The sequence below is a fragment of the Gobio gobio genome, assembly GCF_949357685.1.
Source record: "Gobio gobio genome assembly, chromosome: 8".
Classification (NCBI taxonomy): Eukaryota; Metazoa; Chordata; class Actinopteri; order Cypriniformes; family Gobionidae; genus Gobio; species Gobio gobio.
In genome coordinates this window covers 4,722,047-4,734,644 of record NC_137114.1, presented here as the reverse complement: position 1 = coordinate 4,734,644, position 12,598 = coordinate 4,722,047, and the positions used below count along the sequence as shown (strand labels likewise).

General features: G+C 38.4%; 1 protein-coding gene across 2 annotated transcripts in view; it reads right to left on the bottom strand.

Annotated features, from left to right (window-relative positions):
• The window catches only part of LOC307131006 (NACHT, LRR and PYD domains-containing protein 1b allele 2), a 45,351-nt gene that overhangs the window by 32,505 nt on the left and 248 nt on the right, over positions 1–12,598 (bottom strand). The window lies entirely within an intron of this gene.

The window sequence follows — 12,598 nt, the reverse complement described above, 5'->3', positions numbered from 1 at the left end:
TCCCCTGCTGGTGAACTCCCTCCTCATCAAGGACTCAGAGATGTTTTGGTTTTAGGTGCTGAATCACCACATCTCCGCGTCTTATTGAGGGGCATAATAGTCGTGCAACACAACGAATCGATAATGAAATTCGTTGCAACTCTTTTAATTATCGAATTTTATCGATTTTATCGTTTCGTTGTGCAAGCCCTACTCTCATCATGACAGTAAAACAGGGCATTCTAGTCAATCTACTGCAGTATTTCCTCTCTCAATCAGTAGAAAATGTGGTTAACACCCGGTCATGCATAGGGGGAAACAATACCGTCATATACCGCAAAACCCATATCATTTAGAAAAATATCATGATCTTATTTGTCTCATTTTTAATTATTATATTTATATTATATTTATGCACATATATCGGTATGGGGGCTCATCCAAACACAGTTCTGTCAGGACCACTATCATCAAACATGATTGACTATTAGCATACAGTTTGGATCGGCGGTATGAATCTGTTCTGGGCAAGAAGCAGCAATAACCCCCCTTAGGGTGAACAGAACAGAACCAACATAATGTATTGCAGATATCATTAATATCAATATTTAATGTACAAAATAATTCAGGACTTTAGTCTGATTCAGGGGGAATCAGAATGCCAAATCCTGACGGGACGAGAGGAGGAGCTGGGGATGGAGGAGGGCTAATGAGGTTGAGAGCTGTAGTTTCAGCCACACAGCTTTGCGATGGTGTTTGTGAATGTTCGTCGGAACTGGTTTCAGGAAATGAATTATGCTGATAATGACTGAACTTGCGACCATTGTTGGCTGACGACGCTTTTGGGAAACACACCTCTGACTAGCGTGTGCATTCGCATCATTTTGTGCAGATATAAGTTGTAACATTATGTTTATGTTGCATCAAATATCTGGTTCATCTCATATAGGTTTGGTTGAGTTAATTAACCCGCTAACAAAGCACTTCAGTTTCCCGGTGTTCGTTCAGCTCTTCCGCTCAAGCAGCTCAAGTAATATTGTTTTATTTATTAGGCATTGTTTTATTTATTTGTAAGGCAATAGATTTTTTTTAAAGAAGGAAAGTGGGCTATATAAGTGTAAAATTAATTTTTAAAACGTACAGTAGGCCATTGTACTTAACTCCAGTGGATCATTGGATAAACAGCATGAGAGGAAGCTTCAGCTCTGTTTTTACACATATTATAGTGTTGATCCAGCTCAACCAGAATTAAACATATCAAAAAAATCCTATGTAAAACAGGGGGCGGTGAGAAGAACAGACTTGGTTATTAATATGTATCACTAATATATTGTGTATATTTATCTTGCAATAACTTTGATCTCTCTAAAGCAGAATATTATTATAATAAATGTGTAATTACAAATCATATGAACAACTAGTCTGTAAAGTTGGCATAAAATATTGACTGTGTTACAGTATTGTGCTGTTTTTGAATGGTGTATACAATACATATTTGAGTGAAGCAGCACATCGAGCAAGAGAAAAACTGGACTTTCTCCATCAGCTGTTGGCTGGATTGTGAGAAGTGAGCATTGCATTCTGAAATGGAGGCAGATCTGAATGCAAAATATAAAACATCACTCAATCAACCTAGGCTGAGTTAAGTGCTCATGGGTGAGATGGATTTTCAGCTGCTTCTTGCTAGTTTTGCATAGATTTCACCATGTGTTCGGCTTATGTTGTTTACTTGCCTTCACCCTCTTTTGAGGCAGTGACTGCCAACCCATTTAAAGCGCTCTAGACACGCCCCTGCCTGTCACATGAGATGCTATCACAGGAAACGATGGACTGCCAGTGCCAGCATCTCATATTCTCACTGCACCACTCCCTAAAGCACACAAACACGTTCACATCATGTCCTGGTGAATTCACACTCAAAGTACCAGTGAAAGGACCGAATGGTGTCATTTAAAGTCCATGCAGCAGCAGCAGCACCGAGCTTCATGAAGTGTGTCATCAGCACTGTGGGCGGCTTTCCATCTGTTTGCACACTGTGGCCTCAGGCTAGAGGAACAAACCACACAAGAGCAACTACTGCAGTCTGACGCTTCACTGCCAGCTCACACACAACATCAGACACAATAACTCGAGGAAAAACGCCAAAGCGATTCAGAAGAGCACACATTCACTCTTAAAAAACACTGCCTTTTATTTCAACACAAACACAAAAGTTCCTGTTTCTGACTGTTTGTGGATTTCATCTCATCCTGAGCATTACCTTTCTCTCTGTAAAGACCATAAATAATCTTCCTCATCAGTTTAATCTCCTCAGCATCCCAGATAGTTAGTGTTACAAGGCCCTAGTAAAACACGAAGTAGCTGGTTCAGGTGTGTTTAATTGGGGTTTGGAGCTAAACTCTTCAGGAAAGTGGCCCTCCAGGACCGAGTTTGGAGACCCCTGGCCTAGAGGAACTCAATGCTGCAACAGAAACTATTGACTCTCTCTTTTCCAGCATTTTAGACACAGATGCTCCTCTGCGCTTAAAGAAGATTACAGAAAATAGTCCAACGCCGTGGTACAACGAGCACACTCACACTCACACACACACTCACACACACACACACACACACACACACTCGGGCCCTTAAAACAGCAGCCAGAAAAATGGAGCGCAGCTGAAAGAAAACAAAACTACAGGTCTTTCGTAGTTTGTGGAAAGAGAGCATGATCGCATACAGAAAGGCCGTAAAAACTGCTAGATCTGCTTATTTCTCGACTCTCTTGGAAGAAAACAAACACAATCCTAGGTATTTATTCGATACGGTGGCTAAATTAACCAAAAATAAAGCTTCAACTTCTGATGATTGTAAACAGCACAGCAGTAATGACTTTATGAACTTCTTTACATGTAAGATTGATAATATTAGGAAGAACATTATAACCATGCAGCGTCGACTACAGTATCACATCAGACAGAGCATTGTAGTGTCACTGAGGAAAAATTACACTCATTCACTGCTATAGGAGAAGACACACACACACACACACACACACACACACACTCACTCACTGCTATAGGAGAAGACACACACACACTCATTCACTGCTATAGGAGAAGAAGAATTGGTTAAACTCGTTAAATCAACAAAATCAACAACATGTATGCTCGACCCTATACCGACTAGGCTATTAAAAGAGATGCTACCAGAGGTCATAGATCCTCTTCTTAATATCATTAATTCATCTTTGTCATTAGGATATGTACCGAAAACTTTTAAATGGGCTATTATTAAACCACTTATTAAAAAAAACGCAACTTGATCCAACAGAATTAGTCAAGTAATTTCCTGTTATCACTGTAAAGCTGCTTTGAAACAATCTGTATTGTAAAAAGCGCTGTATAAATAAAGGTGACTTCACTACTCAGGATGGTCCACTACTCATCAATGGCCGCCTCCCTCATCCCTAGGGTTGGGTACCGTTCACATTTTAACCGGTGCCGGGTCACAGCTGTACATTTTTTCCATTCTTTAGGGATGTTTCCCTCAATTACTGTGCAGAAACTGTAAGTCATTTATAGAAGTGTTACTGACATTATGCCAGAGCTGCCCTGCTCTCTGTGATTTTTTTACTGTAATATTCACCCATAAATAGTAGGCTACTAGATACTTAATTAATTTAATTCATAACAACTATTTTAATATATATATTTTTTTGTATTTCATTTCTAAGAAATGTTTTTTCCCCCCACAAATTCTGTGTTGTGTATTTTCTGGTAATCAAATGAAGACATAAAACATTAATTTAATGTATCTGCACAACAGAGCTTTATACGGATAAAATTAAAATATGGAAGAAAAATGTTGATTATTTTAAAGTTTTGATAATTGACATTATTGTTATTACATTAGTGTTAGTATTGTTATTACACCGAGACGTATCCTAACTCTACTGTACAACAGAGATGTATTTGTCAAACTGAACTGAACTGTTATTTTGACGGGTTGCCGTGAAGATCTTTGAGTTTCTGTGTGTTTATGATACGACGGTAGTTTTTCTCAAATGAAGTTCATTTGTGCATGTTTTTATACGAGGCGGCAGAGATGGAAATGCGCAACCGTCATACACACGCTTCAGTGTGTGTGAGGTAAATTAAGCTGTGCGTCTGCACCATTCATTCACACAGAGCATGTAGGTTTCATATTTAAATAGTCTGTGGTTTAATACTCACAGACACAAGTCTATATCACCAGATGCGTTCCAGGTACCGTAATTTGGTCCGTGCCCTTAAAAGTACAGAGTTCGGTACCCAACCCTACTCATCCCAACTCTTCCACTATTCTAATCTTCCTCATTAGGGACTTATTTCGGGACACTCCAGCCGAATATCAGGACTGAATCTCTTCTGAGGGGACAGCAATCCAAATCTGTTTAGCACTAAGACTGAATGCAGGTGAACTTGTGAAATACACGGTTTGAATCCGGACCACAGTGGAGCTCCGCCCATTTACCAAACACATGACCATCATTATGAAACATGTGGAGAGCAGCAGGGGATTCAAACTTCTCCACATCATACCAAAACATTGATAACAATCAAATGCACAGTTGCCATCTGTATCATTTTCATCCACTGAACATCCTCATCCATCAATGACGCATGCTAGTGGATCTGCTGTGAGCAGTGTTCCCATCATTATCCACAGGTTTATTTATGAATTAGGTGCTGTTATAGGCCACAAAGTAAACGTTTCACGCACAATATTCCACATCTTTCCGTTATAAACTCTTGGATTTGGAGCAAGGATCATTTTGCGGGTCCCAGCGCTCAGATTACAGTGAAGTGCATCATCATTCTGCCAATGGGAAGTGCGTGATTGCTTTAGTGCTTTTCTCATAAGGCCGTTGATAGGAAAGGTTATTAGGTTAAATGGTTATTAAGTCTATTTATATGTTGAATATCCGACAGTTACCCAGTGTTTAGTGTGCAAAAATCACGAAGAAACACATTGTCAGTAAAAAGGAGTTTGTTGTTTTGCTCAGTGTGCTTCAGATCTATGTCTTAATGGTCACTCGTGAACACATTCTCAGGCGGTTTTCCTCCTCTAAACATGCAGAAAGTGTGGAGTACAGGGATCCTTCATCCACAGTCACACAAACGTGTGTGCTTGATGCATAACAACACATTGGGTGTGTTCACACATGTCAAACTTGAGCTCCCGTTTACCATATTTGATGAGCTCATGTATGTTTATATGTAAATAAAAGCCTAAAATAAACCTGTTTAGCATATGAAGCGGCTGTGTGTCTTCAGAAAACTTGTGTTTATGTTTACTGTGTCTTCATGGAAGCATTAAAGGTTTGGTTGAATGGACTTTTAAGGCACACTATGTAAGATTTTTTGGATTAAAATATTGAAAAACCTCTAGAACAGTGCTATATTTGTGCTTTTTTTTATATATTTTTTTTATATTTTTTATATTTTTATTTTTATCTTATTTCCTATTTTTATCTTAACTTGATTTATTTATAATTCTACTTATGTTAATACTTTTTATTCTAATTTTATTCTATTTCTATTTAATTTCTTGTAACTGTTATTTGCACTGTCCATGGAGCGGACCTGTTTACATTTCACTGCCAGTTGTATATTGTGTATATAACTGTGTATGTGACAAATAAAACTCTTGAATCTTGAATCTTGAATATATATTTTGTTGACTTGTGTACTTACATTATCGCAAATGCTAAGGCTATTTTAAGACTGTTACGAAAATTAATGTTGACAAATACCAACATGACCTGAAAACATGAACATATGACTATAGTAAAACATATTGCTAGATTATTATGCATCAATGTTTTTGAAAAAGAAACATCTAAAAACAAAAAGGCCGTCTCAAATGACCCAGTCAAAAATATTGGGCATTGCATTTGAGCTGAAACTGTGAATACACACCTCCCTGGTAGGGATATGCGGCATACCGGTACTGGGAAAATACCGGTATGTATTTTATTTCAAACGGTACGATATCATGATTTTGCTCATTTCGGTATATGCTGCTGTTCTGAAGTTCACTGCTAGGTGGCTGACGCAAAACCGGCAAATGTGGCGCCATAGAGGAACAAAATGAATACAGCAGTTGAATCTCACTCAACACGCACAAAACTAATTAATAAAGAGAGGATTAGACGTGAAATTTGGAATGACTTTGCTTATAAAACTGCTGAAGAACCATCAAACCTTGCCAAGCATCTGCCACTTGCCCATCCTGACTTGTACAAGACATTAAGAGATCGACAGGTGAAGGCATAAATCAAACGATCTAATTCAGACATTTATTTTCTTTTAACACTGATCAACGCACATAAGATCGTATCGTTTAAATATAAAGAAATCTCCAGCGTTCGTTTCAACCAGTGACGTTTAGATTTCATAATATTTGCACGCATACTATTGCACTATATTCGCGTAAGACATAACCATCTGTGTTTATGTGACTACTCACTAAAGATGGACATTTTTGACATAAGTTTGTGTGTATTTGACTAAGGAAAAACAACTTAATTTGGAATGCGCAAGCTCTTTAGGCTTGTGTCAAAGAGCTTCTATCCCAAATGTATTACGGAATGCTATAAAATCGCTTGCATGTTCAAATTGGCGAGATTTAAAAAGACGTGGGCAGTGATTTCCGTCAGCTGTCCTGCAACGGAATTGAAAGTGTTGAATCTGAGCGCGCAGATGCTTTTATAGTGCAGGTGCGATGTCTTTTGAAGCTAGAAGCAATTTGCTAATTTTGAGTGAATGGAGACACGCAGTAATGCTGAAATTACTTACAAGAAAGTTTCCAAATGACTGATTTGATAATCTTTGTTGATTCATTTAATAATAAACATTTGCGGTAATTTCCCGCTTCATAAACCCAAAACTTGCGAGAGTGAGTAAAATTATGCGCAATACCCGCATCAAAATTCAGACCCTGTATGGTATCGATTTAATATGGGTACTTCGGTATTAGATTGTGGTACCGTACCGAAGACAAAACTGTGGTATCGAGCCATCCCTACTCCCTGGGCATCTTCGCAACTTTGGACCCGAGCTCCCTGACAGGGGCTGGATGCTGTTGTTGTATTGGTGCTATTGCCATTGCATCCTTATCAGGGCCGGCTGCTGGATCTCGCAGCTTGGCCGACATTGCGCTGGGATCCTGGTTATGTACAAAGGAGTCTCGTGAACCTCGGTTATCAAACGTGTGCTACCTCGGGACTCAGTGTGGTACTGTAGCCCACCTCGAGTTATACCTGATTCAAGCCGACAAGCTTGTGCACGATTGTGTATCGATGCCTGAGCGTGAAGCCCGGAGTGTTAAAGTCTACCAACTTCTGCTTGTTCGGGGAACGGGATCCAAACCTGTGGGAACCTGGTCAAGTGTAAGGAGTTTCAGTACTTGCTTCGATTTTATACACTTATTTGGACTTTGTGGCTGTGGACTTTTCTGCCGAGATATGTGGTTCATAACTATCGGATGTGTGCTCCTTCTGAACACAGTTTTCTGGACACCTTGCCAAGTTTACATCAGTGGTAATGGGTATGTCTCTGGTCTACTATTTTTGTGCAATTCATCATCTGTAAACTTTGACAGCAGGACACACTATGGTCTGTCTACTAATATTGTCATTACTGAACAACATTACCGGTTTTTATACCCTGTGAATCTCATGTATTTTGACCTTACAAGATATGCTTTAACTAGAGAAGAGAATTATTATGTAATCATTAACATTTATTGTCTGGGGCCGATGAATAGAAACAGAGTGAGTAATACAGTGAAACGAAGGTTTGCTTTTAATGCTTTTAATGTCTGGGAATGTATCTCCAAACCCAGGACCCAATATTGCTCCAAATGTCAATACTCCAATTGAATTAAAAACAAGATCAGGACTGAGCTTTATCCATTGAAATACTCGTAGTCTTTTGCCTAAATTGGACAATGTATGTATTTGGGCTAAAAATACAAACGCGGATGTTATAGTCAAATCTGAATCTTGGCTTAATAAATCCATCTCAGACAAAGATATTAACAGTTATAAGGTTTTTAGAGCAGATAGACCAAAAAAGGCTGGGGGTGTAGCAATTTATGTTAAAGCACATTTTGAGACCACATTGCTACTTTCAGTTTCAATACCTAAACAGTTTGAACTATCTTTCCGTGAACCGAGAACCTTCAGCGAACCATAGTGGGTTGATATAGACCTCCGTCGGCAACTAGTAGAGTTTTACACTCTGTAATGAATTCGTTGGCTAGCTTGAACTATAAGGAATTGATTTTAATGGGTGATTTTAATTTGAATTGGTTGCATGCGACATCTGATGATTTTAAAATGCTTTGTGATAATCTTAATCTTTTTCAATTGGTAGACTCACCAACTAGACCAAATTTAAAATTTCCAGAAAAATCTACATTAATAGATCTTGATCTTACAAATGTTCCACATAAATACTCTACAGTTTCTGTATTCGCAAATGACATAAGTGACCATTGTGCTGTAGCGGTGGTTAGGGATGTTGATATTTTTATGATTGTTTTATATTAAATATCAACAAGCATGGTCCTATGAGAAAATATAGAGTTAAATGCCGGGATAATCCATGGTTCTCGACTGATTTGTGTAACCTCTTCCAGGAGCGGGATGCCGCATGGGCCAAGGCTAGACAAACAAATAAAAAATCTGACTGGCTGTTCTTTCTTTAGGCAACTTTGCAATAAAGCCACTGTGGCGATCAGAAAGGCTGAATCAGATTATTTTCTTGATAAAACCACAACATTTCCAACAAACTCTGGGAAGTTCTGGAGGAATATTACGTTTTTAACCGGTAATAAAACTACTACAGCACTCCCTTCATTTATATTGAAATATTCTATTAAAATTGTAGATAAAAAGCAAATGCTTAATAGTTTTAACCATAATTTTATAGCATCAGGGTCTTTATCTCAAATAAATAATTCTATAAATCCAGATTTAGAATTTCTCAAAGCAGAACATAATCATTGGAAAAAGGAGTTTGCTTTTGAACAAATTACTTCCCCCGATGTCTGTTCTGCTTTAACCCTCAGAGCCCGACGGCATCGCCCACGACGTCACACGGCACCTCCGATAAATATCTATATTATTTCATGAAACTTTTATCGATTTTCTTACCGTTTTTTCCAGCAGAAAGCTAACGAGCTAGCCATCACGGGGGTGTCTTTGGTGTCTTTGTAGCCTTTACCGAAGGTTTTCTATCCAGCCTGGAACATGTGCATCTTTTTGGAGTTGTTCAGCAATAAATCAAAACGCTTACATCCAAGATATATCCACTTGATGTCCATAATTTATAAATTTTCCGTCATTTTTGCCGCTAGCGCGATGCTAGCTGCCATTTTGGATGAGGGTTTGACCAATGACAGGCTGATCCGTCATCCACGTTGGTGTGCGTCATTACGCATGAACCACAGCTCTGTTATTGTGGAGAGAGAGAGACGCACGGCTAGTATTGAGGATAGAGAGAGAGAGAGACGCGCTGCAGTTTTTAGTAGTTTTGTGGAGAAAGTTTGAGGAAAAAGTTTGAGGAGAAAGTTTGAGGAGAAGTTCCTGATAGGAACTGTTTTGAGGCTTGGCACCAGTAAATATCCAAAATCCAAAGAGGCCAAAAGCGCCTGGACTTTTTTTGGAAAAATGTAAATAGTTTTGGTTCTGTATAAGTTATCATGTTTATTCCTGAGTTCCAGGACTCTAAAGACTTGAACAAACTGTTTTCCAGAGGAAATATGCTTAGCTTTTATTTATTTGTGTGTGTTTTCAATAAATATTTGAGTGATTCAATTTCCGTTTTATGTTTTCATTTGTCTTTATGGTCCCATAACTTATTTTACATTCAGGTGACATCAATGCAACACAAATATACTGACAGAGCAACTTGTCTTGAAAAAAAAGAGGTATGTCAATTGTCTGTGCACAACAGGGTTGATGTTTTACAAGCTTTTTTAGTAAATAACACCAGGCGGAAAATTAATTGTAAAAATACCCTTAGGTCTTAAAGGGTTAAAAGAACTCGATGGAAATAAATCGGCAGGTCCTGATCATATCGCTCCATTGTTTTTAAAATTAGCGGCTGGTTTTATTTCTCCTCCGTTAGCATATTTATTAATTTTTTCTCTATTAACTAACAAAATGCCACGGATTTGGAAGTCAGCTTTTGTAGTTCCTCTGTTAAAAGAGGGCGATCCGTCTTTAACGGATAATTACAGACCGATATCCAAGCTATGTATTGTCTCAAAGTTGCAGGAAAAATTAGTTAGTGAGCAATTGACACGGTATTTAAATAATCATAATATTCTGACAATTAACCAATCTGGATTCCGTAAAGGGCATAGTACCACTACGGCCATTTTAAAAGTCTTAAACGATATAGTGGAGTCCTTAGATGACAAGAAACATTGTGCTTGTCTCTTTATTGATTTTTCTAAGGCCTTTGACTCTGTCGATCACAATATATTATAGGCTTCGAACGGTAGGATTATCAGAAAACTACTTATTTAAAGGGAAGAACCCAGTGCGTACAGGTGGAAGGTGTTCAGTCAGATCCCATGGAGCTGGTTAAGGGAGTCCCTCAAGGATCTGTGTTGGGGCCATTATTATTCACTATATATATAAATTGTCTTGATTTTAATATTGATATTGCTAGGTTTCATTTTTATGCGGATGACACAATCGTTTACTGTTTAGCTACCTCTAAGCAGCAATCTGTGGCGTTATTACAATCTGTTTTTGATATCATGAAAAATAGGTTTTGTGCTTTAAGGCTCGTCTTGAACGATAAAAAAACGAAATGTATGTTATTCTCAAATTCTAAAAATTCCCTCGCTCTAAGAACATTTCAAGGGAGTCTGATAGCATCAGTGACAGACTATAAATACCTGGGTATTATTATTGATAACACATTACGTTTTAGTTCGCATATCAACTACATGAGACAAAAACTCAAGAAAAAATGAGGATTCTAAGTCATGTTTCTCATTCAATGTGAGGAAGAAATGAGTGTCTGCTCCCTTTTTACCAGTTCTAGATTACGGGGATGTAGTTTCCCAGCATGCTCCTCTCATCTTCTCGTCTCGTTGGATGTTTTGTACCATGCTGCTCTGAGATTTATCACTGATTGTAAATTCTCAACACACCACTGTGATTTATACAAAAGGGTTGCTTGGCCATCGCTGAACATCCGAAGAAAACTGCACTGGTACACGCTGATCTACAAAGCTATATTGGGTTATATGCCAACTTATATTTGTTGTTTGGTTAAACGGAAACTACAAGTCAATTGTACATTACGTTCTGAATCAAATTATAATCTTTGTGTGCCCTTTGCCAGAACTGAGCTTGGTAAAACGTCTTTCAAATATGCCGCAACCTCAGACTGGAATTTCCTCCAGACTGAGTTGGAACTAAAATAACTGGTGACATGTAGTTCTTTCAAAATGTTACTACATAATTTAGAGAGTAAATTAATGGTGTGTAATTGGTTGTATGTTTTATGTCTACATGTAGCTTAATGTACTGTACACGCAAACTCAGCTGCCTATCTTGGCCAGGACACTCCTGTAAAAAAGATTTTAATCTCAGTGAGTTTTTTTTCCTCCTGGTTAAATAAAGGTATATTACAACTTACACCTGCACAAAAGGACAGGAATGCGCGCGTGAACTTGACCGTGCTCGTTTTTTACAGTCTATGGTTTGAAAGGGAAACTCATTTTGAATGCGTTCTTCCCTTAACAACAACACTGATACACAGGCAACTAAAGCACAGAGAATTTACAACACATGGCGATATATTGGCACTGCACATCTTGCACTTAATATTATTTTTCATGATCAAAGTGATTACAGACATCACTGTGCGATAACGGTTTTCATGATCGATCGTCGCTATCATGTTCGAGTACTTGAGTAGGCTACTCTAACATCACTTTAACACACTCAAATGTGCTTTGAATAAGCGACCCTCTAGCTGCGAAAAATTACATATTGTGCCTTTAAATTAATGAACACATTTCAATTAAATTATTGCTGTGACTATGTTTTGAGACCCCTGGCCAGGGGCTCTTCTTATCATCTTAAATATTCCTCATCACACACCAAATTTACAAATGTCTGCCTTTAATCCAATCAGGTAGGGTTACTGGCCAGCCGCAGCGTATGTCACAATGAATTATTAATATTCATAACTCGAGCCTTTTCCATAGTACAACTCACTCGCAGCCAAAGGCTCTAAGCAGAGCAGCATTGGCTTGAACCCATATTCATATTAAATATTATAATAAATGAAACACAATTATAGATATGGTTGCTGATCTGAAGATGTCAGTCGCTCGTGCAGTTCAGTTTCAGAGTGTTTACCGGAGAAATAATAAACTTCATAAATGTGACTGTGATGTGTCGAAGCCCGATCATGAGTCCTCTGTAACTGCACTGTTATTACTGAGGTGCTTTCGCTTTTGCACGAGGGCGCGCGCTTTGTTTACGCTGAGCGCGTGCATCAGAGCAGCAGCAGCACGAGCCCTCCTCAGCCCAGCTCGGGTGATGGTAAAGCGGATACAA